Source organism: Halichoerus grypus, chromosome 10 (assembly GCF_964656455.1).
Source record: "Halichoerus grypus chromosome 10, mHalGry1.hap1.1, whole genome shotgun sequence".
Taxonomy (NCBI): domain Eukaryota; kingdom Metazoa; phylum Chordata; class Mammalia; order Carnivora; family Phocidae; genus Halichoerus; species Halichoerus grypus.
This window is the reverse complement of record NC_135721.1, coordinates 119,578,818-119,606,347: the sequence shown is the minus strand read 5'-3', so window position 1 is coordinate 119,606,347 and position 27,530 is coordinate 119,578,818. Positions and strand designations below refer to the sequence as shown.

Genomic DNA, 27,530 nt, shown 5'->3' with positions numbered 1-27,530 from the left:
CATCAATATTTTATAATAATTTAAGTATAAATAATTCATAGAAATTAGCCAACATACAAATATGTCAGGATGTTTTTACAGTCAAATCCATCAATGATGGCCATGGTTAAAAGCTCTGGCTTTAGATTCAAACAGAATAATTTTACTTCTTCCTGCTGCTCACTGTGTGATCTTGGGCAAAGGATTTTATTTCTCTAAGACTCAATTTCCTTAAGTGTAAAATAGAGATAATAATATTAATCATAACAACAGTGATCTCATAGGGTTGCTTGAAAATTAAATGAATATACACTTAGTATATCAAACAAGTTCGGTCAATAGTAGCTGTTGTTATGTATGTTATGTTCTTATTATTTATAATATCTTTCAAAGAATTTTCATTACCTGTCATTAAGCAAGGATGCTTAGATGCTTAGATGTCCACTGTTCGGGGTGGCAAAAGAAGAGAAAGATAGTGTTCTCTCAACTTTCACCATAAAAATCACTGCTCTTTTGGCTTATTGGTTCTAAACTCCCTATTCTAAAAGTAAGAAAGGGGTTAAGTAACCAAAGACATCACCTTCCTTAAAGCTCAGAGAGAGGCAGTTGCTGAAACTATGATATAGAACAATGGGCAAGGACACCTGAATGACTACATTCCCATGCAGAAAAGCAGCATTATGGCTAGTAATGGGCTGATCCTTTAATGTGGTATTTATATTTGAACAAACTTGAATTCATCCCATAACCATTTAAATCTTTTTCAGTGACAGAATACAAGGGCCGCTCACACATAATACGTTCACTTGTATTATATGTACATTCACATGGGAGATAGTCAAACATAAAAATGAACTTTGTCCTCAGGAAAGATAATTTACACACACTTCATTACATTAGGGTGTTCGTTAAAGTATGGTGCCCATACCACTGGGGGCACATGAAGGGATTTTAAGTAGACCAGGGGTAATAATTGTACAAGAACTGCATTAGCTTCTAGTAAGAGCAAACCTGATTTAAAATTTGCTTCCGTAACTTGGGAGTTCATTCTTTCTTGCACAGTAACCAGAGACCCCATCCCATCTGGATTTTTGCTGAGCCATCATTTGAATGTAGCATTCAACCTCTGTGCTTAGTGCCTCATTGACCCAAGGTGGCCACCTCATCTTTAACATTGTGCCCATGTTCAGGGAAGGAAAAAGAAGACAGGCAAAGGTGGATGTGAGCTGCCTCACCCCCTTTTAAAGAGTTTCCCCAGAACCCTCTTTGAGTAATTTCTTAATCTTGTTAGCAAGGACCTTATTTATGGCCAACCTAACTGCAAAGGAGATTGGGAAATGTAGTTTTCTGTCTGGGCACATAGCTCTTCAGGAGAGAAAAAAAAAAGCATGCTTCTGTTAATATAGAAGCATTCTATCAATATAGAAGTTTAGAAAGCATATTGGCAGGCAAATAGCAATTAATAGTTACATGTTTATTTAATATGTTTTTAAAACTTATTCTTCATTAATTTCTTTTATGAACAAATAAAAATTTTAAAATTTGAGTTTATTTTTAGAAAAATTAATTAATGGTATTGGTAGTATGTAGAAGTGGCAAATTTATGGAGGTGGTCTATGGGTGATTGGAATTGGGTAGACAGATTTCATCAGTAAATAACAATTGCTGTGGGAGTCTAAGACATACGGGAACCAAAAAAGACTTTCAGATACGTGCTCTGGTCTGTCTTGGGTCTAAGACAAGTGCTAGGAGAGAGATCCATGAAAACCATCACTTTTGCACCAGACTGTGGAGAACAGCAAAATGTTTGAGGGCACTGGCTTTGGCAAACAACAGGCTGAAACCAAAACCTCTATTGGTTTTCTGAGTCTACAAATCTGTTTGTGAGTGCATGCGTTATGACTGAAGGCCAGCATCTGGCTAATGTCAATGCTTGCCCAGTAATTTCCAACTTCATTGGGTAGCTGCGGATGCTGCTAAATCTCGATAAGAGGTAATGGAGAGGTTCCCCTCATTAGCTTGGCCTGGAGAGGCATCATCCAGTCACCTGAAGTGTCAATAAACACTGCCTTTAATGGTGTTGGCTTAGTGATAACGATACTGCACATTTCTGTTTGTCATTATGAGATTTGACTTTGGCTGATTCCCTCTGGGTGAGGGCTCATTATCAGGTAGGGGATAGAGCAATTGGTGTCTCTTAGAATGAGTCATTGGTCTCCTTTAGTCTATCTCTTTAGTCATGAATTTGTAAAAGGGTCAAGAATGTGTTTCTTATATTCACAGACACAAACAGTAAGACTTGAAAATGGGGTGGTTTTAATAAAATTGAAGAATTAAGAATAAAGTTCAAACTAAGCATGGGCAATTGAAGACATGGTCTCAAAAAAAAAAAAAAAAAAGAACAAAACAGCAAGCACCTGATTAAAGGGGAAGGATGAAGATATTAAGTCAAAAGTACAACTAGAATATGCAGAAAGAAAATAAGATGATCAGCTGACCACATGTTGAATAGAATCCTAAGTTCAGTTTCTTTTTTTTTACTGGAACTTTGTAGTTGCCCGAAAAAGACTTTATATGCATTATCTCACTTAATCTCGAAAATGAGGAGCATGAGACTCAGGGAGGTGAAGTTGCTTGCCCAAATTTAGAAAACCAGCAAATGGGAGATAATAGATTCAACACAAGCTAATCTGAATTTGAGACTCAAAACAAGCTATATTCCGCCTTGAAAACGTGCCATCCTCCCTGAAAACCAAATTGTAGGCTTCTTGGCATATTAATCCTAGAAGTAAGTCCCTGGAGAGGAAATTTCAGCTGGTTAGGGGAGGATGATCTCTCTGTGTTGTTGCTCCTAAATTCAGACTTGGAGGGTGCAAGGAGCTTCTGCCCTTAGAGGTTCAGGATGGGCACCCACAAGGCCATGATAAATGTGCTTGTTTTTCTTAACTGCTAATTTGCCAAAAGGCAACAGCCATCTGAGGACATGAGGATCTGGCCAAGGATATGGTCATGTGGAGAGGATGGGGTAGAAAGATGGCCACAAGAATGCCAGCCTTTTTGCCTATGGCTCATAAATCTGTCTTCATGGTGACTCTGCTGGCCAGGAGATCAGAAGTCTCTGGCCCAGGACACTGTCTCCAGGGTCCCGTCCAGACATCTCTGAGTTTTCTGTAAGGACAGCCTGAAGGAGCTAACCACTAGGGCTTGGCCTGGCCCCAAGGCATGCCAGAGGACCTGAGTGGGGACACACAGCAGTAGAACTACAGCCCTTACCCAGGGAGGGACAAAAGTCTAATAGCAGGCTACGCTTCTTGTCTCTTGGCTTGAGTGATGTTCAGTCCTGAAAGTGCTCCAGGCCTGATTAAGAAGCAAAGCAGACAGGCAGGAACAGGGAGGTCAGGGTGAGGTAGCCTCTTTGTGAGAACATGAGGAAACCTAGCTTTTAGTTGAAGAATTGTGGTGTTCCCCAGCCTAGTGCTGGTTCTGTGACAGGAAAGGGCAGAGAGAGCTCTGTCCACTAAGCTGGATAGAAGGACCAAATAGAGGTAGGTGTGTCTAGGCTTCCAGTGCCAGAGTATCTCTGCCTTGGTGGGTACCAACCTCCCCCACATCCCCAGGACCCTTAATGTTGGCTTTGCAAATCCTCCCCAGACTGAACCTAAAAGACATTACATTTCATCTGTCAATTTATTTATAATGGATGCATAACACACATGCAGTAAAGGGCATAAATCTTAAGTGTACAGATGGATGAATGTTTACGTATGCATGTAACCTGGTAACCCAGATCAAGCTATAGAGCATTCTCATCCAGTTTTCCTTATGTTCCTTCCTAGTCAGTAACCTTCCCATAGCTAGGGATAACTGTTATTTTGATGTCTATCATCACAAATAACATATTCTTTATATAAATAAAATAATATACCATGTAGTTTTTTTAAATTTAGCTTATTTCACTCAGGATAATGGCTGTGAGATTCATCTATGTTGTGCATATACCAGTAGTTTGTTCATCTTAGTGCTACAGATCAGTCCATTGCCTAATATTTCATAATTTACTTACTCATTCCCCTATTGATGGACAGTTGGGTTATTTCCAGTTTTTAGCTATTATAACTATGGCTGTTATGAACATTCTTGTACATATCTTTTGGTGGACATGTGCTCTTGTTTCTCTTGGGTATATACTAAGATCAGGAATTTGTAGGGCATAAGGTAGAAGTAGGTTTAACTTTAATAAATACTACCAAACAGTTTTCCAAAGTGGTTAAACCAGTGTATGGTCCATTAGCAGTGTATGAGAATTAGAACTGCCTCACCAACACCTGACACTATCTCTTTTAATTTTAGCAATTCTATAAGATATTCTTCAAAGCCAGAGGAGATCCCAAACTACTGCCCTCTCCTTTCTTGACAGATAGCTTTTATTTCCAGTGGTTTTTCTTTTCATTTTTTTCTTTTTTCCTGGGTGGCAATTGAATATTTTCATCCCTGTATAACTTACCCATCTTTGTAACCACAGTATAGCATGAAACAGAAAAGTCATTATTTTATTAATGCAGTGGTTGATAAATGAAGAAATGAATCACTAATTGAATGGATCTTGACTTAACAGAAAAAAAAAAACCAAACCAAACCATATGCTACTGAGTTATACCAAGGGGTCACCAGAATTTTCTCCAGGAACAAGTCCTAGGCATTTTGTCTGACAAAATTCCATTAGATCAATCTTTGAAGAGTAAGGTCACCCATCCTGGCATCAGAAACCTGGGTGAAAGTCACAGTTGAAGGGCCAGCAACTATGGTACAGACTTTGCAGAAGTTATCCTATGGGATTCTCTCAGTAACACTGTGAGTTGGAATTATTTTCCTCAGTTTATACAGGAGGTTTAAAGAGTTTAAGGGACCTAACAAAAGTCATTCAGGTACCATGAACTAGGGCTGAAATTTGAGCCCTTGGTTTGACTAACTGCAGGACAAGCAACTTGAACTTTTTCACAATGCAAATGTGATCATTCAACTGAAACAAACAGAGTAAAAGAAAAAGAACCTTTATTATTATGTTGCTTATGGAGATGCAGTCATTATGCATTAGGTGGGCATGTGACCAGGCACTCTGGGTAGCTCTATATTAAATCAACTTCATGAGGCTTTCGATCATTTCAGGGCCCTTATAGCTCTTACCATTAAATTGCTTTGCATTGTAAATGGAGAAGCTATCACTTTAATTCTGTTAAAAAGCCTATCATAACAGTGGATTGATTATGTATCATTAAAGTATACACAGTTATTTCAGTTATTTATGACCGTAACAAATCACCCCAAAACTTCATGGTTTAACGTAACAACCGATTATTTGCTCATGACACTATAATCTGGACAGGGCTCAGCTGGGCGTCTTGTCTCTGCTCCTTGTGTTGATTGGCTGGACTCACTCATGTGTTTGCAGTCCGTTGGAGGCTCTAGTAGACCTGGAGGATCTAAGGTGGCCTTACTGACAGGTCTGGCATCTCCACTGGAATGGCGAGAACAACTAAGGCCTGCTTGGATTTCTTTCTTTCCTGTTGGTTTTTTATCCTTCAGCGTCCCTACCCATATGGCCTATCATACTTTAGGAGTCTACCTGAGATTTCCTCATGAGGCATCTCAAGGCAAAAAGAGTATAAAAGTGGAAACTATAAGGCTGATTAAGGCCTATGCTTGGAAATTGCTAGCATCACTTCCACACATTCTCAATGTAATGTTTACATTTTCATGTGCAACACACTTAAAACATTTGTGAGACTCCCTTATTTAGGGCAATAAGCACATCATTTGCATCCTAACTGGAAATAGGTCTTCCAGCAGAGAAAGGGTCTCATCTTCATATGCTGTGTCATGCCATGAAAATGGGTTTATATAGAGCATAATGATTGCATCTCCACCTGTCCTATAATGATCCCATCTCCATATGTACCATATGCAAAAGAATGATTGCATCTCTTCCTGCAATGTAATTATAACAGGTTTATCAGTAATGCAACGATACCAATTTCCACCTGAAATGCAATTGATATCATCATTAGGGGCAATATAACCAGCATATCTCTACCATAAGTGTAATTAACACATTGTCTTTTGCACACTAAAGATTGCATTTCTCAGAGAAATACGGGAAGGTTCTATCTGTAAGTGCAATGATCCCATCTATTTGTGCAAGTTAATTATTGCTTTTCTACTTGCCAAGCCATAATGATAGGTATTCCTGCAGGGCAGTGATTGCATCTCTGTCCTCGGGGTAATGATCACATATGCAATGAGAGATAACAAAACTGTCTTGGGGCAATGATCAGATTCCCTTGCACAGGGTAATGATAACACCTCCACTTTAACCTAAAGATAACAGGACTCTTGTCAATGTTCTGATGCCAACTCCCCCTGCAGAGAGAATGGATGGCAGATATGAATGCAGGAGGGGTTCATATCTACCTGGTGCATAATGGTGGGTCTCACAGGAAGCAGAAATCCTACTGAGAGGTAGTGTGACAGGAGCAATAGTGCTAGAGACAGAGAGATGGAGTTTTAATAGATGCCACACCACAGTCTTTGTGGCTTTGGGTAGCTGACTTGGCCTCTCTGAACTTGATTGAAAAACAAGATAATAACAGCTTTTTTTTTTTTTTTTTTTTGCAAAAAGATTGGCATGTACATAACATTTCTCAACATAGAGCCTGGCTCTTAAGAAATATTCATTAATTTCCTTCTCCCTCCAGTTGACCTCTGGACCATATCCTTGTCCTGATTCCCCCAGGATCTGAATCTCATTATGACCTCTTCCAACTCAAACCTCAACTAACATTTGCATATTCTTATTCTTAAGCTTCTTCTCCTACCCTCACTTCTGATTTTTTTTTTTTTCGTTTCTCCCTGTAAATGTGCTTGTGCATCCCATACCTTAAAAAGTTGCTTTCTAACTTGAATTCAGGTTTTCCCATTGGAACTATATTTTTTAGTTTCCAAAATTGTTCAGCCTTTTTTGTTTGGTGAATATTACCATCATCTATCTACATATTCAAGGTAGAAACCTGGACATTAGCTCACTTCTCACCATGATTTACTCTATTTCTAATCAGGCACTATGTACTGTTGATTCTACCCCCTGAACACCCACCACAATGTTGGCCTTCAGTCTTCCCCCACTGCTACTGTCTTGGTCGAGGTCTTCAATATTATTCCTTAAAATGGGAATTTATCTGGGGTTGTGGAAGGATTTTCTAAGGATAAAGGAAGAGATTAATGGATTTGAGCATATGGGAAGGAAGGAAAGTTTCAGAAATCTTGAAAGTAAACTACTACAAATTCTCTACTGCAGTGTTCAGAAGAAAATTTTAAGAAATTATCGTAACTCAAATATGCAGAAAATTATAACTCTTAAACATTGGGGAAAGGAGTAATTAAGACATCAGGCTTACCAGATTAGATACATGAGGACATTTTTAAAGGTAAACTAGTAAATTAAGCAAGTATTAGTAGATTTTTTTAAAAAAAGTTAGTAAAATCCACATTGGATACAGAAAACAGTATATGTAATGATGTAAGGATGTTGAATCAGTACTGTGGAGTGTATTTTGAGAAAATCAGTACTGTGGAGGATATTTTGAGAAAACATCAGTACTGTGGAGGGTATTTTGAGAAAATAAAAAAGGAACAATAAGATAAAAATGGCAAGAGGGAAAATTATAGACTGGACAAAGAATGGAGAACCACAATAGAAATAATAAGTTCTCTTTAGGAAAGAGATAGGAAAAGATCAGGAAAATGAAAAAAGGAGACAATCATATTTATAATAAAAGAAAATTCTATAAAAGGGGAGAGAAACTGCTTTTGAAAATTGAAGAGGTTTACTGAGAACCAGGTAAAAATCTAGAATGAAAGACACAGGGACATTCCTGGCCCTTTATTTTAACCATAAGAATTTTTAAATGCTAAAATCATTTGGATAAAAATAATTAAAACAAGCAGATTTTAAGCAATATAAATACAAATATGTTAATACCTAGGAAGGAAGAAAAATCCACTTATTTCAAGACTTTGTATCTAAAGCACGAAATGCTAGAAGAATAAGTAGCCTTGCCTATACAGTTTCTATGGGATAGGCTGTGTACTTATGTGTGTTTGCATGTGTGTTGTTTCATAAACACGCAGCTAAGTTTTTACACTCAAGGAAGAACTTATATTCTTTGTGAAATTCAGAAATATGGAATATTATTAGGTCATGTATGGCTGCCTCTTAGGCAGGGAGCAGACACGTAGGAAGAGGGGAAAATGAAGAAATCTTGAAAATGTGCTTCTGTTGGTTAACACAAGAGACAAAATTTCACATCATGTAATGGTGAATACAAAAGACTCTCAATAAAGCACCAGAAACAGTTTAAAAAAAAATCCAGACCTACCTGATTTCTATCTGTTTAAAATAAACACATTTCAGCATTTTGGAAAGAAGATACATAATGTAAAATTAATTTTGTAATAACACAAATCTGGGTCTAAACCTTTAATTGTCTTTTTTTTAAGTTTCTATTTACTAAGTATGTTCTATATGTTGGCTAATTGAATTTAAATAAAAAATAAATAAAATAAAACATGCTACTTAAGAAAAAGTTTCTATTTAGTTAGTTACATACAGTGTTATATTAGTTTCAGGTATACAAGGTAGTGATTCAGCACTTCCATACAACACCCAGTGCTCATCACAACAGGTGCACTCCTTAATCCCCATCACCTATTTCACCCATCCCTCCACCCACCTACCCTCTAGTGACCATCAGTTTGTTCTCTATAGTTAAGAGTCTGTTTCTTGGTTTCCCTCTCCCTCTCTCTCTCTCTCTCTCTCTTTTCCCTTTAAAATAAATAAACAAACCTTTACTTGTCAAAACCTAGAAGTGTGTGTGTGTGCAGAAAGAAAACTAAAAGTGAACTGCCTACCTTTATCAGCAGGGCACCAATAGGTACTATTTCTTCTAAAATGACATTCAAAGTAAGAGAGGTTAAATGCTCATATTGAAATGTCTAAGACAGTTAAGTATCAAAAGCAGGACAATGTTGGAAAAGTATATGGTTTTTATTTATTTTTTTTTATTTTTTTAAAGATTTTATTTATTTGACAGAGAGAGACACAGCAAGAGAGGGAACACAAGCAGGGGGAGTGGGGGAGGGAGAAGCAGGCTTCCCGCGGAGCAGAGAGCCTGATGTGGGGCTCGATCCCAGGACCTTGGGATCATGACCTGAGCCGAAGGCAGACGCTTAACGATTGAGCCACCCAGGCGCCCCAAAGTATATGGTTTTTAAAGAACAAGAAAAAAAACAGAAAAATCAAGCAAGAGGATTATGCATATGAGTGTGTATGTGAGTGAGCGTGTGTGTGTGTGTGTGTGTGTGTGTGTGTGTTATAACAAAGCATTTAACAAGGCAAAAACTCAGGCAAAATATACTGTTATCACTTTGATAATTCACGAGAAGGTCAAAACAACAACAACAAGAAAATATTAGAAAAGAGGAGAAGAGCAGCATTGTCATTTGAGAGCAACAATATTGCCTACATGGAAAGCTTGTCACCACCAGGACTTTATTTCTCTTTCTCCTGCTGATTAGAAAGCTCATTCTGTCATGCCTTCTTAGTGAACTGGTAGTCTTCTAAACATGCATCTTGCCTTTATAAAAGGCCCTGTTTTACCATGCATCCCACCCTCAAGTACATATGTCCTTCTGGAAATCTCTGCAAGCTTCTGGGAGACACCTGGGTCACTCAGTGCCTTCCAGGCTTGCTTCCCTTTGACTATAAGCCCCTTGAGGAATGGAAGCTACTGTACGCATCTTTGTAATCCCAGCCCCAGTGGAATGTCTAGTACCTTTTAAGCCCTTTGTAATTTGGAGAAGAATAAATGAATTCATTAACAACTTCAGTATTTCTGATACCCATCAGGTTCCTAATCAGCTTGAAAAATTTACTGAGCAAATTCCTTAAGCACATACTCCACTCAGAAGTAACCCCTGTTCCAAACCCTTATCCCTCTTATGGTAGTTTGGTGTTTTTTTCTACCCACTGAAATGGCCCTCTCAAAAGTCAAGAATATCAGATATATGCTCCTCATCTTTGGAAGGTTATTTGATGGCAAGAGTTGAGCCAGGAACATAAACAGTATATTGCAATGTGTGTATGTATGCATATGTGTGTGAACATGTGTGTGCATGTACACATGCATGTATGTATCTTTCCTGTTGAAGGGAGGAGGGCAGAAAGAAGAAGCAGAGGTAGAAAGGACATTACAGGCAGAAGGCAGAGCATGTGCAAATCTGGGGAGACAGAGAAGTTCCTGCATAGAACATGAAGGATGCTATGCAGAGGACCAGCCTACAGCTTGGACAGAGACTAGGGTCCTGTAACAAGAAAAAGGTTCAGAGTGGGAGAAAGAAGGAGTACCTGTTCATCTCCCGCTCTGAGGACTGGGGTGGGAATTTAACAAGGCCATGGGTATGTAAACATCTAGTAGAATACCCAAACCCAAGTATCTACTCAATAACCGTACAATTAAAATGTTCACCTAGCACCCAGGTCTTGGTTTCTAAATATTATTCTCCAATAAAAGGCACCAGAACCCCTTGGAGAAGCAGCTGATTCTAGGATTGGCAAGAGGAAATTATAAGATAAGCCTGGAGTGCCTTGCAGTGCCAGAAAGTAAGAAAGTGCTCAAAGAACAAAAGGACAGAATTGTATCAAAGAGATGTGGGGGCCAACCTGAAAGACCTCCTGATAGCCAGTGCTGGAACAATTTGAGCAACAAAATACATGATGATAGTATTGAATTATAACCCTCAAAATAAAATAAATTTTGAAAAAAAGGAAAACCCATGAGTTCGTATAGATATAAATCAATGATTGAGCAGTTAATGAAATGGAAAAGGAACAAATTTTCCTTACAAAAGAATTCTAATTAATAAATGTAGGAGGATGAGGGAAATAAAAATCACCATTGGAACACCACAATAATAATTGCTCTAGGCATCCAATCCATTGACAAATGCTAAAATCAGCATGCATAACTATCAGGAAGAACAGGATATTTGCGTTGCCTCAGAATATCTCTCCCCAGATTTGCTAATACCTGTGGTGGTTTTAACATTGGACCACAGATTCTTTGATACTCTTCCTTCCAAGAAGTGGAGCTTGATTCCTCTTCCCTTGAGTGTGGCTGGACATAGTTACTTGCATCTAAGGAAAAGAATACAGAAAAGGGAAAAATAACTTTACAGTGGAGAAATTCAGAGACATCACATTCACTAAGTAATCAAGGTTCGCATCACCAGGAATAAGAAATATTGATATTACATGTTCTCGATATGATGGGATGAGAAGTAAGTGTATCACCTTTGTGATATTCTCCCCCAAATATCGAAAACCTCAGTCTAGTCATAAGAAAACATCACACAAACTCAAATTGAGGAACACCCTACAAAATACCAAACCAGTACTCTTTGAAAGTATCAAGGTCAGGAAAGACCAGGGACGACAGAAACTTTCATAGATCAGAGATGATTCAGGAGACATGAGGACTAAATGCAACATGGTATCCTGGACTGCATCCAGGACCAGAAAAACAAAAAGAGGGGGGATCCAAAGAAAGCCTGTAATGTAGTTAATAGTATATGTGAATGTTAATTTCTTGTTTGGGATAAATGTATCACAATTACATAAGATATTGCTATTAGAGTTAGGTGAAGGTTATATGGGAACCCCGCATTATCTTTACTCTTCTGTAAGCCTAAAATTATGGCAAAAAAAAAAAAAGTTTAAAATGTATGAGTGTGTATTTACACATGCTTGAGCCTCCCAGACCTCTTGCCATCCCACCCACTGCCATGGAGAAGGCCAACCCTTGGTTAAATAGACTTCTTAGTAACTGAAGCACCTTTTCTGGAGAGTAGAAGGATCAGGAGAAGACAAAGTTTTGTGACCTGCCTCTTTTATAACTTTTCTCATTGTGTTCCTTATTACATGCATGTTGTCTTTTATTTAGGTGCTTTCTAGAGTTCAACTGTCGCTCAGGGCATCAAACTAATTTTCTTTTCAGCAATGATTGCAGAGCTGCATGCATAATGAACCCCATTATTGCTCTTGTTATTAGGCAATTGGGGACGTGGACGGGAAGAGGGCCACCATCAAGAGGCGAGGGCTCTTCCTAACACTACCTGCCCTCCCTCATCCACTGAGTCCAACACAACAAGAAAAAAAAAGCACGTGTGGAAAGAGATGCAAATGATCCTGCTCTTTGAGTGGAGAGATATCAGAGGTCTGAATTTGCTTTGAGGGACGGACTTTGGTGATTTACTTAATGCAAAATAGAGTCACTGTTTGTTGACCACTTGAAAGAACTGAATGTATTGAGAACCAGCACCATGGCCGGTGCTGTCCTGGGGGTTTATGAACGCTCTCTCACTGAACACTCACGACATGTCTGTAAAGAGGACGTACTCATCCTCTGCTTACAGATGGAAAATTGAGAGATGGTTAATGATCTTCCTAAAGTTTTCCAAAGGGTTAGCAGTGATAGAGCCTGAGTTCAAGTCCAGGTTTAACCTATGTTGGATCCTGTGCTCTCTCAGTGACACTGCCTGGCTTCCTGCACAGTCCAGACGTTCCCAGGATACGCTTCCATACCTTCATAGACATCAGAAGCAGGAAACCTGTGTGGTCAAAAGCAGCAGGGTTCCCAAATTTTAATGTGTATGCAAATCATCTGAGACCTGGCTAAAATGAGGATTCTGATGCAGTAGGTCTGGGGTAGGTCCTGAGAATCTTCATTTTTAACAAGCTACCAGGTGATGCTGGCATTACTAGTCCCTTGGATCACACTTTGAGTAGCAAGAATGAAGAACAAGACTGGATTCCCATTATTAGGGAGTCACATCTCAGGCTTAAAATAGAAATGGGGAAATATTCTGCACTCCTAACTCTACCTTTGTCAGATATATGTATCACAGGGTTTTTGTTTTTGTTTTTGTCTCTGAAGATTTGCCTTTTCATGATGTTTTAATGGCACTTTTTGAAAAGAAGTCTTTAATTTTGGGGAAGTCTAGTTTATCATTTTATTTTCTTCTATGGTTAGTGTATATCATTTTTTTATCTAAGAAATGTTTGCCAAATTTAAGTGCTTAAATATTTTCTCTTTGTTTTCTTCTAGAACTTTTGTTCTTTTAGGTTCTGCATAGGTCTACATTTCCCTTTTGAATGAATACTTATGAATATAGTGAGAGAAGGTTTGAAATTTTTCCCATGTGGATTATATTTCAATGCTATTTCTTGAATGACCATCACTTCCCCGTTACCTTGATGTCTTTGCCAAAAATCAATTGACCACATATGGGTGGGTACTATTTCTAGACTCTCTATTGATCTGTGTATCTGTACTTATACCAATACCACCCTGTATCATGACTTTATAGTAAATCTTGAAATCAAGTAGTATGTGAAGTAGCCCTCTAACTTTTTTGTTCTTTTACAAAATTGCTTTGGCCACTCTTGGAATTTGCCTCTACATTTTATTTTATTTTATTTTATTTTAAAGATTTTATTTATTTATTTAACAGAGAGAGACAGCGAGAGCAGGAACACAAGCAGGGGGAGTGGGAGAGGGAGAAGCAGGCTTCCCACTGAGCAGGGAGCCCGATGTGGGACTCAATCCCAGGACCCTGGGATCATGACCTGAGCCGAAGGCAGACACTTAACGACTGAGCCACCCAGGCGCCCCTGCCTCTACATTTTAAAATAAACTTGTAAAATTTTATTTTTACAAAAGGCATGCAGAGATTTTGAATGGGATTTTGTTGAACTCTGTAGATCAATTTGGGGGAAAATAAGCATTATAAAAAATATTAGCTTTAAAATCCAGGAAAGTGTTATATGTTATATAGTATTTCTCCATTTATTTAGTGGTTTCCAGTAGGTAAAGCTTGCATATGTTTTGTTAATTTTTCCCTAAGTGTTACATTTTTCTTATTGCTATTGTGAATACTACTGTTTTGATTTATTACCTCTTGTTCTCAGCTACTATATTTCCACAGTCCAGCATAAGCATCTGTACATCATCAGCTTCCATTAAATGTACTGAGTTGGATGAATGGATGGAAGGATGGATTGCTGGATGAGCAGATAGATGCCAACAGGACTCTTTGTGCCCAGTGTCTAGCAAAGTATCTAATATATTATGGACAATCAAATGTGTATGCTAACTTAGTTGTATTCAGAGAATGGAAAGATTGATAGCTCATGTAAGCAGGACAGCAATCTTTTGCCCAAACAGGCTGATCTCATTTAGAATGGGGCCCTAAGTATGAATCTCAGTGTCCTTCTCAATCTGCATGGCCCGCACAGGTCTTTATTCAATAAGTGCTTGCGGTAATGGCAATGAGCTAGACTCAGACTTCTCTCCTTTGTGCCTTCAGTTAAAAGCTGATTTCCAAAAGCTTTCCTTTGGCAATATCATGTCTGTTGCTCCTAGTTTTCTCATGTGGGCAAAATACAAACATTTAATTGAGAGTCACCTCTTGTTGAGGACCAGCCTGCAGGCTAAGACCGTTTGTCTTACTTATCACTATATTCCCAGTATTTGGACAATAAACATTTGTTAACTAAATTAATAAATATATGACTGGTCAATGAAAGAATAAATGAATGAAGATTTCTTACCTTAGTAACAGTAGATAAATTTTATCTGAAAAATAAATAAGAATCAGTAAATCAATAAGGGCCTGTAGTCAGAGTACCTAAAAAAAAATATCAAGAAATAAAAAAGCATATAACCTTGCCAAGTTAAAAATAATGTGATTATGGCTTCAGTCACAAGGGAGCTTTAGCTATTCAGCATTTAAGATTCTGTTTACTTTAAAATATAACCTATACAGAATACAATCATTTCACTTATTTGTAATAATATCTACGAATGGCTGTTGATGTTGGCAAGAGTCTGCTATTGTAAGGACTTGGCATCTAAGATTGTACATACCCACAGTAGGTGATCAGTACATCTATTTTCCTTTCCTCTCTTCCAAACAATCTTTATTGCTACCAGGGCATGCATATCTATTTTCTATCATTGCTATGAGCCTAGTAGGTCTTCAGTGAGTATATATGACATTCCTACCCCTTTCTTACCTTCAGAGACACACTGCATATGACTTTCACTTCCCAAGTTTGTACCCAAATTCCCCTACTCTTTACTTGATATTCCTTAATGAAAAGTACTATAATTGCCCAGACTTTTTCTTTTTTCATCAACCACATTTATTTTCAAATCAGATTATAGATGAATAATGTCTAGTAGTTACTCCAATGATCTGAAAATTATCCATCCCACCCAGTGCCACCTTTGTCTTCTCCACACATGAAAGAATCAAAGGAACTCCCTCTTCGGGTTCTGACCTTGAAAACACACCCCACAGCTTTTGTTATCTCCCATAGCCTTTCCTGCTGTGAACAGCCCATCAGAGTCCCCCAGACAGCTGTTAGAGCTCAGAATCAATTTACTTTGGGGTGAGGACTTGAGGGACACAGATGGGTGAATTACAGGTGTTCAGCTTAGTGGCAGACCCTACTTGGCACAGCTTAATATGGGTTCCAACCTGTTTCAGCTGCAGGACAGCAAAGCTGTCACTCTTTGCCCTGGAGAGGCTGGTGGGTTTTGGCTGGGTGCCATATGCAATCCTAGTTACAAGGTCAATCGCATGTTTTTGGTTTTTGGAAGCTGTTATAACTTGAGCTAGTCACTGACTATATCTTTAGGGTGGGTCAGGTTTCTCTCTTTGGATTTTAACTGAGATTCTAAAGGGACTGTTGGTCCCATTCAGCTGCTCTATTGCTGTAGTTCCCACTTCATGTCTATGTCACCAGCTTTCTTGCCTTGTTATTTTCTCTTTTTCCACTTACTGACCATTTCTTGTTTTTACATTGAGTTCTGAGACTTACAGGCATGCCCTGGGTTCATATTTAAAAACTGACAAAAGCTTGGAAGATGAGGAATTCACTTCTTTGGAAACCAATGACAGGAGAAGTTAATCCAGGGAGGGAAGGGAGAAAGGTTGGGTTTTTAATGGGTTGAACACTTTTCCAAATCAAATCGACAAAGAAATGGACAGTGGCAATAGTAAAATAAAATGCCCCAACATCTTAGCCACTCTAGACCTAGTGGATCTCCTTAGCATGTAGAGATTGGGTTCCAGGTAAAGGATTCTGAAAGCCAGAATTGCCATGGGAATGGAGAAACCATTCCCAAGGCAATGAGGATCTGGGCCCTGGAACATGATTCATTACACTAGATTCACGTGCATTTATGGTTTGAAATCATGCCAGGCGTGCCCTGTCCAGACCATAGCATGAACTCTGCAAAATCATATCTATCATTGGAAAGGCCTGGCTTTCCGTAACTCCTTCTGATATGCTGCCAAAAACTCAAACAGCTATTCCGAGTACACTTTAATTGGTACTTTATATTCAACACATAGGAAAACTCACCATAAACAAAATCTGTTCTTTCCTGAACTCTGTGAAGTTAAAGTATCTGGATCGTGTGTTAACTATACAATATTTATGGAGTTCAGCATGTGGGTGAAGTCAGCCAAGGCCCATTTCTCCTCCTTATAGCCTTATATACTAAGGAATGCTTTATATATGATGATTTTTGGAATAGCTTTGAAATCCCCCACCCCTATGAAATTTTTGTAATAGTAAAGAATAGAAGGAATAATAAATACTCAATTCAGCTGATTTTTTTATTCTTTGAGAAATCAATACTAATGTAGTTGGCATTTATGTAATCAACCTTCTTCCAAGAGTCTCAAAACATATATAAACTCTGCTGTTTGGTTACTTAAAAGTAATCACTTGCCCTGAAACCATTAACCAGGTCACATATGGAACTGGTTGTAAGAATCAATACTAAGACTTAAAATTTCTACCAGTGGTTTATGCCAATTGGTTCCCATGTCCCATTCACCTACATCCATGCAGGTAGTGAGAACTATTAAAGAATCAGGGAAGAAGAGAGGAGTCTAAGATGTGTGTATTCAGTCAACCAAATCAGTGAACAGCTCCTTCATGCTAGAGACTGTGGTGTGCATAAGGGACATGGTGATAAATAGTGAGTTTTACTGTCTAGAAATTTACAGTTTCTAGTGAATAACACCTAAAACCAACACGTAGTGAGTACATAGAGAGCATATTGTATTCTCTAAGAATAACTAAGCCCTTTATATGTACTATTAACTCAATCTTCACAGTTACTCTGAAGTGGGGTCTAATATTACATCTAATAGACACCCCCCACCCAGACATCAAAATGCTTATATTGAACCTTGGTTGCTTCAAATGATTTTTAAAGATATAAATATTTTCAGACAGACTTCAGGTGCCCATTTGACTCCTTGATCTTGATTTCTACTCTCCATCCGAGAAGGCACTTGCACTTCTACAGTAAATGTATATCTTTCCTATCTTTTTTTTCCAAAATAAATATGCTGTGTATATCTATCTATATATATTAACAGTGTGTTGCATTGTCTTGCATGCTTTAAAATTGTGGATGATATAATTTTCTTTCATCTTGGTTTATTCTCTTAATATTGCATTTTTGAAATTTATGAATGTTGAGTCATATAGAAATTTCACTTTAATTATAACACTTAGGCAGTCTTTTATTGCATTAATACACATAATTTGTCAATCCATTCCACTATTACTGGGCATTTACATTGTTTTCAATTGTTCTCTATTACCTGAATGTTTCAATGAACATATCTTTATGTGAATTTTCTGTGTCATATACCTACAAGTAGGTAGGTAGGTTGCTGATTTACAGGATAGGTGCATCTTCTACTTTACTAGATATTGCCAAATAGTTCCTCAAAATAGTTGTACTCATTACACTCCAAATGCCAATGTATGAATGTTCCAGGTCCCCTATAACTTCATGGCACTTGGTGGTGCTAGAAATTTAATTTATGTGAGTTTGAAGGGTGTGAAAATAACTTATTATTGATTTAGAATATTAGCAATTATGTTTCTACATATTGATTTTTGTGCTTTTTTCTATTTTTTATATAAAAGAAAGTTATAATATTTGTTAGAAAACTTTACTTTTTATTCTCTGGAACAGTTTTAGAAAAGAAGGCTTTTTGTTCCTTTTAGTTAGCCACTTATAAAACCATTTTGATAGGGTAAAAAAAGTACAAATTAATCATTAGTATTTTATAGCTTATGTTTCTTCTGAAGTCAATGCTAGTTCAAGTATTACAAAATTTTCTTACATATTGTCAGTTTATTGCATTTATGTGGTTATGTCATATTTCAAATAGATTTTCCAATATTTTGTATTTGTGCTAATTCCTTATGTTTCTTATTTGTGCTCTCTCTCTCTCTCTTTTTTTAACTTGCACAGTCTTCCAGGGTATTGTCTGTTTTATTAGTAATTCCAAAGAATGAGCTTTGGTTTTGGTACTTCTTTCCATTGATTGTTATTTCTCATTTCCTAATTTTCTGCTCTTCTATTATTAGTAGATTCTGTACATTATGGGGAAGGATTTAGTCTGCTTTCTTTTCAACTTTTTGAGTACAATGCTCAGGTTATTAATATGTCATTTTTCTTGTATTCAAAAATATGCATTACAGTTATGAATTTTCCTCTGAGCACCAACTTATCTTCATCCTACAAGTTTTTTTTTTTTTTTTTTTAAGATTTTGTTTATTCATTTGACAGAGAGAGATACAGCTAGAGAGGGAACACAAGCAGGGGGAGTGGGAGAGGGAGAAGCAGGCTTCCCACTGAGCAGGGAGCCCGACGCGGGGCTTGATCCCAGGACTCTGGGATCACGACCTGAGCCGAAGGCAGACGCTTAACAACTGAGCCACCCAGACGCCCCCATCCTACAAGTTTTGATGTGCTGTACTTTGGTTATTATACTAGTGCTTTTAAGAGGCACACTCCCAAACCATACCTGTTAAGACCTTTTCTCGGGTATTTATTATAGTCTTTGACCAGAGCCTTATCCCATTTTCATTTTACTGACATGTGACAACATTTCCAAATTTGATTGGGGATAAAAATTTTGGAATTTGAGGACATTTCCTCTGTAACTTAATAAGATATAAAAATCCCTAGTAAACAAAATACCCTGCAACATAAAAGGGCACCATATATAATTATAAAACCTTCCTAGGCAACCAATAGACTATAACAAAATAGAGAAACCCCATGAAAATGTGTTAGCTAATAGGAAATGTTTCCAGAGAAAGCAGAGGTGAAATGCTTCCATGATGTATAAAAGTGGAAAGGATCTCATGGATCACATAGATCATGCTTCATTTTACATCGGCAGATTGAGTCTCAGAGAGACTGAAAGATTTTTTCAGTTTCACAAAGTAATTGGTTGGAGATTCAGGACTAAATACTTCCTGTGTAGTTGTTTCCTTACAGTTATTACTAATTTTATAACATATTTCCTCCTGCTTTCTCTCCTAAGAAATAAGGATCGACAGGTTTGCGCAGAAAATTCTTTAATAACACTGTATGATTCCTTCTTTACGGATGGGGTTAGTAAGCCACAAAACCCAGTGATAGAACTACAGAAAGCGGTCATGGACATTGACTCCATTTGCTGGAAAAGCACACATACAACAGCCTTACTGAGACAGCTCCTGCTGGCCTGTACAGTTTCGTCTCCTAGCTTTTCCAAAACTTGAGTCCCTTTTACATGATTCTCTTCTACTATACTCATTGCTTTTCTTTCTCGTTCATGAGGTTTAACCTTAAGTGTCAGGGACGGCTTTCCTGACAATATCATCTAAAGTGGGCTCCACACCTACTCTCCATTATTCTGTCCCTTAATTTTAGAAATGTTTTACTTCTTCCTCATAACACCCCACATGGAATTATTTTATTTATCAACCAGTTAATATATTTGTCTGTCTTCCCATTAAAATGTATATTTCATGTCTAGGTCCAGTGCATATCACAGTTCTGGTCATAGTCGGTATTCAGTGGAAGCTAGGGGCTTAAATAAATGAATATAAAAATCTCCAATAGACCTTTAATGAGTAGAGATCATCTCAGTGGAATATTTGGCAAAACACGAGGTGTTATATTTAGGTGACATCCCTAATATCGATTGGAGAAACATAGATGACAGTTCTGGTATTGATCATTATACCCCAAGGACAAAGACTTTTTAAAATAATGATGGGTAATTTCATTTTTTTTTTCTTTTTTTTTTTTTACCCTCAGGAAAAATAAAATAGCTGACTGAGGTATAAGTACCATCTTTTAAAAGCATCAAAGAGCTAAGAAGATAGTGACTAATTACTTGGTAGAGGTCTATTAGAGTTTGGGAATCCAGGGATGGAGTCTAGCAATAGAGGCTACTTTTTCCCTTATCATATGCAGATCCAAGGAATTAACAGACAGCTTGGACTGTCAGCTGAAGGATATAAAAAGTCTGAATGCAAATTCTATCAAGAGTCAAGATTTGGTAAGCCTCCTACCTCTAAGGGCTGAAACTCTAAGGCCTTAGCCTAGTAGTAAGGATGATAGTTTTATTATTTTACTCAGCATTAAACTGGATTAAAACGACCCAAAATAGTATACCCAGGATTCTGGCAAAAGTAAATGAAAATCGTCACTTCAGGAAGACAACTTTAATCAAGTCTCAAATTATTACTAAAAGTCAGTTTTTAAAAACAATGCCCACCACACAATCAGAGGTAATTAGACACACAAAGTATGAAATACCATAAGAGAAAGAAATTATAAAAATAATGCAGCTTAGGAACAGACACGATAGAGTCCAAATAATAGAATTACTAGGCTAGACAGACTGTATACAACAATTCTGCTCACTATGTTCAGTGAGATAAAGGTCAAGCTTCAAAATGTTAGCAGAGAACTAGAAACCATAACGACTAATACTATAGATTCAAAAAAGAACCAAATATGCATTCTAGAATTAAAAAGGAAAAAAAAACTTGAATGAATAAATTTAACAGCAGCTTAGAGTTGAGTAGAGAATCATTAAACAAGAAGATAGATCAGAAGTCTTTGTAAAATGAGGCATAGAAAGAAGACAAACAGAAAATATAGAATAACAGACAATAGATAAAGAGCAGTGGTGTCCAACAGAAACTTCTGCAATAATAAAATTCTTCTATATTTGTCCAGTACAGTAACCACTAGACACCTGTGGCTCTTGAGTACTTGAAATGTGACTATTGAGACTGAAGAGCTGACTTTTCAATTTTATTCAATTTTAGTTAAATTTAAATGTATATAGCCACTTAGGCTAGAGGCTATTGTATTGAACAGTGCTGATATAGAGCATACATATAGAAAGTCTAATATACGTGTAATACGAGTACCAGAAGCAAAGGAGAGAGAAAATGAAGCAGAGATAATATTTGAAGAGGTAATGGTTTGAAAGTGTTCCGAACTGATGAAAGACACTAATCCAAAAATTCAAGGAACTCATAAAATCTCAAGGAGCATTTTAAAAAAAAAACAACAGCTTTTTTTAGGCATGCCATAGTGATTCTGAAGAAAACCAAATACAAAGAGAAAAAAAGAGGAGGCAGAGAAAAAAAAAAAAAGATTCCCTTCAAAGAGCATTTAGACTGAGTTGACATCTCAACAGCTACAATGGAAGCCAGAAAAAAGTGAAATGATATATTCAAGGTGCTGAAAGAAAATAACTCCTATCCTAGAACTCCATACCCAGAGAAAGTAACTTTCAAGAAATGAAGGTAAAATGAAGACATTTTAAGACCTGGAAAAACAAAGACAGTTTAGCACTAGCAGATGCTGCCAATGGAAATTATAAAATGATCCCAGATGGGAGGTAAAACATGAAAGAAGCAAAAAGAACAAAGAAAATAATAAATATGTGGGTAAATTATAAGGAAAAAATACTATATAAAACACAAACAAGAACTTATTGTGGGCTTTTCTTCTTTCCATCTTTCTCTCTCTCTCAACAACTTAACATTGCACTTCACATTTTATGTTGAAATTGTTCAAAATGTTACTGTTGTTGGTCAGAGACCTTTATTTAAGTGTCTAACGAGGCTGCACAGCATTAATGTTTGTTGTGAAGACAAATGGATGAATGAATGCAGCAAAGGAAGTTACTTCCTTGTTCCCTGGTAATGTGGCAAGGATATTAAAAAGACGTGGGCTTCACAGAGAGTGACAACTGAGTATTTGAGTTTCAAAGTCATCACTTGTGGCGCTTGAACATTTCCAAATACTAACATATAGTTGATATTTCTGAAATTTGATTCTTACAATAAAGATTTCTGGAGTCAATTCCAGAGAGCCCGTTCCAGGTTTTGGCTTTAATCAAGTCACCTAAACTCTCTAATCTTTATTTTCTTTATCTTTGACCCATTTTGCATCGTGGTTAGTATGCATAAAACCACATTTGGATCCTTTTCATTAACTTCCCTGAAATGTTATGCACTGCTTGGCAGCGTACTCTAAGATACTTTCTTTGACTTTATTTTTATTGTTGTTTCCTTTCCAACAGTTCGGGTACTTCCTCAGGAATACATTTAAGTCTACAAGTTGTATCCTGTTTCCTTCTCTCTCCCTTTGTCCTTTCCATCTTCATTCTTAGAAAACTTCTCGAGTTGAACTTCCTGTCCACATCTTAAGTTCAAACTGTTTTGATTCTGCTCCTTGCTGCCTTGAATGCAGACTGTGTTGTCATAGTCTGAAATCTTTCCTCATCTTATCCTTCTGTTTTCCCCATCTCATTTTGTTACACCTTTCCTGACAGATTATTTTGTAGACATATCCTTATATCCAATTAAATGCTTTAAAAGTGTTTTTCAGTTTACTCATTCTTAAATGAAGAGAAATTTATCAGGATCTGGTAATTGTCAACAAATGGGATATATGATCCCCATTTGTAGAAAAATTTAGTTTTGGATATTGTGGTAGATTAGCTTATTGCTCAGTCCCCCACCCTCTTTCCAGGGAGGAGTATACTTCCCTGCCCCAGAGGGCAAGTTAATTGTACAACATCTGGACCAATTTTCAATATCTCATCAGCATTCAAATAATTGGGCACTGCTGCAGAGGAGGTGGCTTCTTCAACTCCAGCGGATACTCTAAGAGATAAATGGTTGACCATCGACCATCTCCATTATGTATTGCTACCACGAGTCTTCCTGTCTACTTCCTGCCAAAGCAATGTGCTTCTGCAGCGTACCCCAGCAATGCATGCTAATAGCTCTCCTCTGTCCTAATTTTCCAACTGTTTTTTGGAAGTCAAAGTCTTCAAAAGTTGTGATAAGAAAATAAAAATATTGTTTGCCTCAAAAAGCTAGGAGTCATAAAGTAGAGAGGAATTCCCTAATTTTCCTCTTCTTCAGATTTTTTCTGGGTAAATTTTCTGTTTCCAGTAGTAAGCTAAGGGTCTGCCATTGTTGGAGTTCCTCACCCCAGGTCCATTGCAATTACAGACACTTGAATTTCTCTTCTGTGAGTTTCGGTCCTGTTATGAACCTGGCTGTCCTGCACCTGCACTCGTGTTTCTGGCAATGCACTGGGAGAACTGAGTCAAGAACTTTCCCCAGTCAGATGCCATTTTAAAATCAAGATGGTGCCTCTATGTGTAACTAGTAAAATGTGCCTACCTCCTAGAATATTCTGTATTTTAGACTTCTCCCTGGGTCAGTGTTCCCTTTTTCCTTGTTACTGTCAATTGTTGAAGTCTAATTCTGTGTGTAAACATACAGACTTTTAAAAATGAAATTTGGGTAAAGACAGGATTCTGGAAGCTGTAACCCTCTCATGCTCCTGAGGATTCGGCCCCCGTTCCCAAGGGAGCATCTTTTCCAACACTTTATTATGCACAATTTCAACCATGCAACAAAGTTGAAAGAATCGCACAGGGAGCAGCCTTATACCCACCACCTCTTTTGCCGTTAACACTTTACTCCCTTTATCACACATCTGTCCTTCTGTCCGTCAATCAGTTCATCACCGTTTTGGATGCATTTCAAAGTAGATTGTGGACACTCGTATACTTTCTACCAAATACTTCAGCATGTGTATTATCAGGAAGAGTTCATCATTTGTTTACAATTCTTTATCTTATGTAAAATTTACATGTAACAGAACACAGAAATCAAGTACATATACATTCGCTGACTTTTGCAAATGCACACAAAGAAGTACCCTCTTGCCCTTGAACAAAGGAACATTTTTAGGACATAATAATCAGGCCAAAGTAGAATGGGGGCAGCTTCCATCAGAAAGAACCCCAGAATACCTCAGTCTCTCCAGTAACTTTGTGTGCTGGTAGAGAGGGAAACCTTCCTTGCGATTTCTTAGATTTTGTACCTTTGTCATAGAATTTAAGATTCGGGAACATGGAGGATAAAGAACCAAATGGAGACAGAAAAATCCATGTCATCATTAAAAATAAACAGAGACACAGTATGTCAGAGGGCAGAGACAGGCACTTCATTGTGCAGGTGATTTATGGGGGAAGCTAATTTTAAACAAGCTTAGGCCGTGTGGTGCCTTGCAGCCAAACAAACAGGCAGAGCACCCTTTCGACAGCCTCCCAGAGCTGCTGATCTCCTCAAGAAGTAATCTCATTTCCTTGGTGGTGTAAAAGGCCGTAAGTGGCTGTTTACTGTCTGAGAAAATCCTGGTTGAGTCATTGAAAGCTGACCCTGTTAATGCCATGGAATCATGAGGATTACGGCTTTGAGACAATGGCCTGCCCACAAAACACAACACAGATACATTAACAGCAGTTAAAGCAGAGGGCTTCCCTCTGTTTATTCTGTGCTGTAGACCCCCTTTCCTAAAATGGCACTTGAGTGTTAGAGAGAGAGAGAGACCGGCCACCGACGAAATTAGCACACGGCCCTGTGGCCTGGTTCCTCGTGTCTGGTTTGTAACAGGGGTCAGGCAGGGCCTCTTATGCCAGCAGGGCAGCAGCCAGGTAGCAGGGAAGCTGGAAACAGGAGAGGCAGGGAGGAGGGTAGCCTCATGTGGAGGAAACACTGCAGTGCTTTGCAAGCCGGCCAGTCCGGGATTAGTGGACTCTATCTTTAGATTGATGGCCTTGGGTGATTAGTTTTCTCTGCCTTCAGGTTTGTGGCTCTTCCAAATGCCAATGTTGAAAAATCCATAGTTCCATAGTCTAATCCTAGGGAAAGTCCTCAGCAAGAAGAGGCAGGGGGACACGTGCGGGTGGGTGGTGGGGTGGGGGAGGGGGATGGGTTGGCAGCAGTCATTTCAATGAATAAAAATTTAATATGGACCCTCAATATATATGGTTCAAAAGCCACCTAAAAGTATCAAAAGATTGAGATGGGAAGTTAACGAGAGAATGCTTTTGGGAAAATGTATGGGAGTTTTCCCTCCAGCCATTCCCAACAGGGGGAGGAGATGTGGCCCCCTTGCCTTAAGGCTAGTGAGAGGTCAGAAAGGCCCTGTAAGGGGACTAGAATGTTTCCTCTGGACACAGTGAACAGGGTTGGTATTCCAAAGGGTTCCAAAAACCAGTGAGGTGTGCCTACTGACAAATGAGAACTGATATCAGCCATGCAACTGGAGTTGGCTCCTGCAGGGTCCTGTTTGGCCAAGTATTGACTCTTAGGTTCCTGAATAGTGGGAGGTCTGGGGGCCTCATGAAGGGGCTGGCAGGTGAGGGCATGAGCAGAGGGTTGGGGGGTGCTTAGAGCAGAATCTATTTATCACTGTTGTGGGAGCATTTCAACAAGCCACAGCCAGTATGTCCTACCTGTGCATGCCAGCTAACCCGCAGACCCGGACAGCAGATCAGGGCGGGGGGGGGAAGATTGGTTAGGAAGCCCCTGAACTTCTTCTTCTTTTTTTTTTTTTTTAATTTTTTATTGTTATGTTAATCCCCATACATTACATCATTAGTTTTAGATATAGTGTTCCATGATTCATTGTTTGTGCATAACACCCAGTGCTCCATGCAGAACGTGCCCTCCTCAATACCCATCACCAGGCTAACCCATCCTCCCACCCCCCTCCCCTCTAGAACCCTCAGTTTGTTTTTCAGAGTCCATCGTCTCTCATGGTTCTTCTCCCCCTCCGATTTCTCCCCCTTCATTCTTCCCCTCCTGCTACATTCTTCTTTTTTCTTTCTTAACATATATTGCATTATTTGTTTCAGAGGTACAGATCTGAGATTCAACAGTCTTGCACAATTCACAGCGCTTACCAGAACACATACCCTCCCCAGTGTCCATCACCCAGTCACCCCATCCCTCCCACCCCACCCCCCACTCCAGCAACCCTCAGTTTGTTTCCTGAGATTAAGAATTCCTCATATCAGTGAGGTCATATGATACATGTCTTTCTCTGTTTGACTTATTTCGCTCAGCATAATACCCTCCAGTTCCATCCACGTCATTGCAAATGGCAAGATCTCATTCCTTTTGATGGCTGCATAATATTCCATTGTATATATATACCACATCTTTATCCATTCATCTGTTGATGGACATCTTGGCTCCTTCCACAGTTTGGCTATTGTGGACATTGCTGCTATAAACATCGGGGTGCACGTACCCTTTCGGGTCCCTACTTTTGTATCTTTGGGGTAAATACCCAGGAGTGCAATTGCTGGATCCTATGGTAGCTCTATTTTCAACTTTTTGAGGAACCTCCATACTGTTTTCCAGAGTGGCTGCACCAGCTTGCATTCCCACCAACAGTGTAGGAGGGTTCCCCTTTCTCCGCATCCCTGCCAACATCTGTCATTTCCTGACTTGTTAATTTTAGCCATTCTGACTGGTGTGAGGTGGTATCTCATTGAGGTTTTGATTTGGATTTCCCTGATGCAGAGCGATATTGAACACTTTTTCATGTGTCTGTTGGCCGTTTGGATGTCTTCTTTGGAAAAATGTCTGTTCATGTCTTCTGCCCATTTCTTGATTGGATTCTTTGTTCTTTTGGTGTTGAGTTTGATGAGTTCTTTATAGATTTTGGATACTAGCCCTTTATCTGATATGTCATTTGCAAATATCTTCTCCCATTCTGTCAGTTGTCTTTTGGTTTTGTTGACTGTTTCCTTTGCTTTGCAAAAGCTTTTTATCTTGATGAAGTCCCAATAGTTCATTTTTGCCCTTGCTTCCCTTGCCTTTGGCGATGTTTCTAGGAAGAAGTTGCTGCGGCTGAGGTCGAAGAGGTTGCTGCCTGTGTTCTCCTTTAGGATTTTGATGGACTCCTGTCTCACATTGAGGTCTTTCAACCATTTGGAGTCTCTTTTTGTGTGTGGTGTAAGGAAATGGTCCAGTTTCATTCTTCTGCATGTTGCTGTCCAATTTTCCCAACACCATTTGTTGAAGAGACTGTCTTTTTTCCATTGGACATTCTTTCCTGCTTTGTCAAAGATTAGTTGACCATATAGTTGAGGGTCCATTTCTGGAAGCCCCTGAACTTCTGCTGAGTGCTCAGACATGTGCGGGTTTCTCGTGGAGGACG

The 27,530-nt window shown here is 38.5% G+C and overlaps 1 long non-coding RNA gene across 2 annotated transcripts in view; it reads left to right on the top strand.

Moving 5' to 3' along the window:
- LOC118531752 (uncharacterized) overlaps positions 1–27,530 on the top strand; it is a 358,190-nt gene that overhangs the window by 80,378 nt on the left and 250,282 nt on the right. The gene's annotated exons all lie outside the window — the stretch shown is intronic.